Here is a 6,037-nt window from a genome sequence, read left to right as displayed (position 1 = left end):
CTTCCAACTGCTCTGGGTAAAGTCAGTTGAAAACCTTCTGGAAAGGATCCAACATTCTAGATTCTATGAAGAACATTCATAATTCATGGGAAGAGGTCACAATATCAACATTAACAGGAGTTTAGAAGAAGTTGATTCCAACACTCTATATGACTTGGAGGGGTTCAAGACTTCAGTGGAGGAAGTAATGACAAATATAGTCAAATGCCAAGAGAACTAGAATTAGAAGTGGAGCCTGAAGATATGACTGAGTTGCTGCAATCTCATGGTAAAACTTGAATAGATGAGGAGTTGCTTCTTATGGATGAGCAAAGAAAGTGATTTCTTGAGATGCAATCTACTCCTGGTGAAGACGCTGTGAAGATTGTTGAAATGACAACAAAGGATTTAGAATATTACATACACTTGGATGATAAAGCAGCAGCATCAGGGTTTGAGAGGACCAACCCCAATTCTGAAAGCAGTGTTACTGTGGGTAAATGCTATCCAATCCCACTGGACACTACAGAGAGATCGTTCATGAAAAGGAAGAGTCAACTGATGCAGCAAACCTCATTGTCATCTTATCTTAAGAAATTGCCACAATCTTCCCAACCTTCAGCAACTACCACCCTGATTAGTCAGCAGCCATCAACGCTGAGGCAAGACCCACCACCAGCAAAAAATTATGACTCACTACAGGCTCAGATGATGGTTAGAAATAAAATATTTTGAATTAAGATATGTGCACTGTTTTTTTAGACATAATGCTATTGCATAATTAATAGACCACAGTATAGTATAAATGTAACTTTTATACACACTGGGAAATCAAAATATTGGTGTGACTTGCTTTATTGCATTATTCCCTTTACTGTGGTGGCCTGGAACTGAGCCCACAAATTCTCCGAGGTATGCCTGTAAATTATATGCATAGGCTTGGTGGGAAATGGGGGGGAAGTTCATTGTTGTCTGGTGCTGGGAAGAGTAGAGTAGAGTAGAGTAGAAGGAAGAGTTAGCAGCCAAATCTTTAGTGTCAAAAATCTTCTATAAAGTAAAATATATTCTGAAACATAACCGCAATTTGGAGTCTAGAACAAGAATTCACCTTTGCATGGGCCAACTCTAGCTTCTGGGCATATGTCTTCTAATTCATTAAGTAGTGCTGCCCTTAGTATATGAGAACAGTATAAAGCTAAACCACTGCCATCAGAATTGGCTGTATTTTTTTTCCAGTAGGGAAGGTGTTTCTGCAATGAACTGTCCATGCTCTCTCTCTACTTGTTCTCATTACATAAATCACACCATGTATGAGCTGGTTGGCTCTGCCTAGAGCTGTGGTCCACGCCTACTAAAAAGCCCTGTAACTGGTCTGGGAATTGAGTCATCTTTGGTTTTATCAGCATCATGCCTTGACTGACCTATTCAGTCATTGCCTCCCAGGAGCTTATTGAAATAACTTAAGTTTTCAAAAAATGGAATACAACTAATTAGATGTAACTCAACTTATATTCTAAAAAAATTCCTAAACAACTATATATATGCATATACTCATGCACACAGAGACACAAATTGTACAAATTCTCTACCTTTCAGAACAAGGAAGTTGTAATTAGCAGTTTAAGAACCACTTTGAAGAATCTATATAATGCCATAGAGTAATGAGTCATTTCAATTGTAAAACCCACTGTGGAACTAGCTCTGCCACAGATCCCTCAGTGGACAGTCAAAAGAAATAGGCAGAGCTTCCAGTGTGAAGACTAAGAGTGTGGAACAAACAAGGAGCTACCGTATAGCACAGGGAACACTACTCAATGTTATGTGGCAGCCTGGATGGGAGGGGAGTCTGGGGGAGAATGGATACATGTATATGTATGGCTGAGTCACTTTGCTGTGCACCTGAAACTATCACAACAATGTTAATGGACTATACTCCAATATAAAATAAAAAGTTAAAAAAAAAAGACAGTGTGGAAGGGTTTCAAAGAGGGGACTAAGATTGGGGGATTACAACTGCAGAAGATTCAAGTTGGCTCACTCTTGAGAGTCTTTTTAAGAAGGTACACCCAGCATACTCCATCACATCCATCGTAGGGTGATGCTCCCAAAGCCTTCGTCACCTCCCAGACTGGAAACCACGTTGACAGCAATTCTTGTTATACTGAGCCATGCAAGGATAGAAGATGCTTAGAAATTGCTTGTGGATGTTCATACTGTGGTTATTTGACTGGAGAAGCATTCCCTTCTTAAAAACCAGCTGTCGTAGGCTTTTCTTGGCTTCGGGTGAAGAGGTGACTTCCCTCTTTGATTCAGTGTTCGTAATTGGGCTCTCTGTTAGCAGAGGTGGTGAGAAAACAATGCTAATGAGGTCAGGGGTTCAGTGCCCACGTGGGTCTGTTATCTTTCTTTTGTTCTCTGGCCAAAAGTCTATATCCTTTAACTGTGTCCAGCTACTATGATGAGAATAGAGACGACAATTGGGAGAGAGTAAGGGAATGTGGATGAGTCTATAATCCTATTCTTCCTACGGTGGAAAACAACTCCAAGTTCATGTCCTTTTGCGGCAAAGTCATCTTCAGGGTTGAAGGACTGCCCATTAAGAAGCAGTAAGGAAAATGAAAGGTATCGTTCCACAGTGGTGGTAAGGAGGCTGAAGCTACAGGATCAATGCTCACAGCTAGAGCATCGCTTGGTCATTTATGCTAATAAGAAGATAGCAGTTGCACAGATGATTATTATACAGCCAATTTTCAATTTCTTATTAGCCAAAGTTTCAACATTTCTAGACATCTGTGTAAGGAGTAAAGTGAATTGGTTTGAGATTTTTTTTTTTTCTCAGCCACTATCTATTGAAGATTCTAATGAACAATGAAATGCCCATAGTTACCCAGAAATAGAAGGCCTGAGTATTCCCACAAGTAGGGCTCAGCCCTGGAGTGATTTAGACCTGGCTTTTTAATCGCAATTCATAATTCCTCATGCTATGCACTGTTTTCTCAGAATTACTATATCTTCTGGAATGTTATGTAGCAATATAAATCAAAGTAGGCACTGACCAAGCATGATGGAAAAACTATGGGCTTCTAAGTTGATCTTATCACCCAGTTATGTGTGTGTGTGTGTGTGTGTGTGTGTGTGTGTGTGTGTGTGCACGTGCGCGCACGCGCACACGCACATACTTGGGGAAGCTACTTAACTGCTTTGAGCCTCAGTTTCCTTGCTTGTAAAGTGGGGGTATTGATGTTTATCTCATAGGGCTGTTGGAAGAATCAGATGATAGAATAAGGAGAAGTCTGGCAAGTCTAACGTGGTACCTGGCATATTGTAAGTATTTTCCCAGATGACTAGAGTTCTTATTATCAACATTGCATATATTTATTTTAATCATCTGACAAATTTCCCCCACTTGATTGCAAAACCAAATGTATAGAGCATCTATTACTAATACCTCATTAGCAGATGCTGTCGATTGCCTTCCCTTACTCCTCAGCCCACCAGAATTCACAGGCAGCTGCAATAGGCAGGTGACATCTTCCCACCTCAGGGACCTAGGTCTTTCCTCTTCTTTGCCTAAGGGCATTCGAAGGCACTTACACAACCTAGAAGCATAAGAGTTTATGCTTCAAGGGCAACTTCAGCCCCAACCAAATGAAAGATGCCTATAGGTGGAGCAATTCTGAGACATACTCCACATGGTTTCTCAGAAGATTCTCAATGTTATTGAGCTGAAGCCACCCACCATGGAGACCCACTCACTAATGCAACATTTTTTTACTTTTCTCCCTTCTCTGTCTCACTTTCCCCATTTCTTCACTTATGATTCCTGGACTCACTATGCAAATAAATTCCTATTCCCTAATTTCTTATCTCAGGGTTTGTTTTGGGGGAACCCAAACTAAGACATCTACCTCATAGGGTTTTTAAAAACATTTTATGCAGTAAAATTGACTTTATTTTTGGTGTGTAGTTCTACGAGTCTTGATGCATACATTTATATACCCACAACCACAACCAGGATACAGAACAGTTTCCTCCCCCTAAAAATTCCCTTTGTAGTCAAACGATCCCCCAGCTCTTAACCCATGACAACTGTTCCTATAAGATTTCCTTTTTCAGAATGTCATAGAGTGTGTACCCTTTCTTCAACTTAATGCCTTTGACATTCATCCATGTTGGTTGTGTATACTAATTCATTCCTTTTCATGGCCGAGCAGCATTCCATTGCACAGATGTGACACGGTTTGCCAATTCATTTCCTGAAGGACATTTGTATTGTTTCTAGTTTTCAAAGATTATGAATACTCCTGCTCTAAATATTCACAGAGGTTTTCATTTCTCTAAGATAAATACCTAGAAGTGGATTTGCTGGATCATATGGTAAGTGTATGTTTAACTTTATAAGAAACTGCCACAATTTTCCAGAGTGACTGTACAATCTTGCACTCCCATCAGCAATGTGTAGGAGTTCCGGTTGCTCCACATCTTTGATAGCACTTGGTATTGTCATGATTTTTTATTATTTTAGCCATTCTACTAGGAATGTAATGGTATTTTTTGTAGTTTTAATTTGCATTTCCCTAATGGCGGTAAGCATTTTTTCATGTGCTTAATTAGCATTATATTTTTTCTTTGTAGAAGTGTCTGTCAAATCTTTTGCTCAGCTACTTAATTGGGTGATTTATTTTCTCACTGTTGAGTTTTGAGTGTTCTTTATATATTCTGGATATAAGTCCTTTATTAGACATGTGATTTGCAAATATTTTCTCCCACTCTGTAGCTTGTCTTTTCCTTTCTCTTAATCATAGGGCTTTAATAAGGACTAATGTGTTTATACACTAAGTTCTTTAAAAACTAAATAGACATGCTGTTTTTCTGTCAGTTGGGGGAAGGCAATATGGAGAAAAGTTTGATTCGGGACTCAGGCAAACCTGGGTTTGAATCCTGGTTCAGTCACCCACAAACTGCTTTGCCATGGACTATTCTGTTAGTTTTCTCATCTGTAAAGTATAGACCACAGTACTTAGCACACAGTGCTTCTGTGAGGATTAAATGAGATAATATGTGTGAAGGACTTAGCCTAGTGCCAGGATGTTGTAAGTGTTCAATAAATGTAAAGATTATATTCTTATTATACAATATTCTCATTTCCAAGCCTTTGCATAATCTGCTCCCTCTGCTTAGATTGTCCTGCTGTACGTCTTATCCCTCTCTCCCTTATTTTCTACTTACCTAAGATGATTCCAATTTAGGGGGCTTTGCTGGACATCACCAGTTTGGGCCAGATGCCCTTCTTGGGGCTCCATAGTACCCTTTAATCACCTTGCATCACTCTGTATTTTAAGCATCATAAGCTGTGGGCAACTCGGGGCAGAGCTAATGTCTTTATCATCTAAAATTATTCTAGGTCGCGTTTGATGAATGAATGAATGAATAAATAAATGAATGAGTTCATCTCATGAATTGTCGGGGATTCCAATTAGACGTCCCTCTGAATATTGCCGAATTCAGTCCCTTTATGGCAGCCTTAAACATCCCAAATAGATATCTGTGACTTACACCAGGACCCGGCTTGCAATCAGCCAGTCACTGCATCTTTGACAAGCTGGATGCCGAATGGAGAAACTTGAATGCTTTGCATTTATTTACTTTTACCACGTGCCATAAAAATTAAAAATACATTGTACCACAAGTGCAGTATTTAGTGTCTCACTTTAATTACATTCAAGTGTGTTGCTAAATAGTCTTGAGAAAACCTTAATGACCAGCTGTTCTACCCTTTTCCCATATGTCAGAAATGGTTTCTGAAATCACATTCCGGTACAGTAGGGTTGTATAATTAGACAGTGTATAGTTAACACTTCTAGATTTTCCGCTTAAACTGTGGACCCTTTACACTAACATATTGTGTGATTCTGCTGGTTTGGTGCAATGCAATTAAATGACATGCCAAATAGCAACGGAGATATGCAAACTCCATCAGACTTGTTATCACTGCATCATTATTTGCTCATATCTTTTTCATCGTCAGGATGGCATGCTTTTGTGTGTGTGCTATGCA

The sequence above is a fragment of the Aethalodelphis obliquidens genome, unplaced genomic scaffold (assembly GCF_003676395.1).
Source record: "Aethalodelphis obliquidens isolate GAN/ISIS:26980383/991018 unplaced genomic scaffold, ASM367639v1 scaffold48, whole genome shotgun sequence".
In the NCBI taxonomy this organism is placed as follows: Eukaryota; Metazoa; Chordata; class Mammalia; order Artiodactyla; family Delphinidae; genus Aethalodelphis; species Aethalodelphis obliquidens.
Note: the sequence above shows the minus strand (reverse complement) of the source record.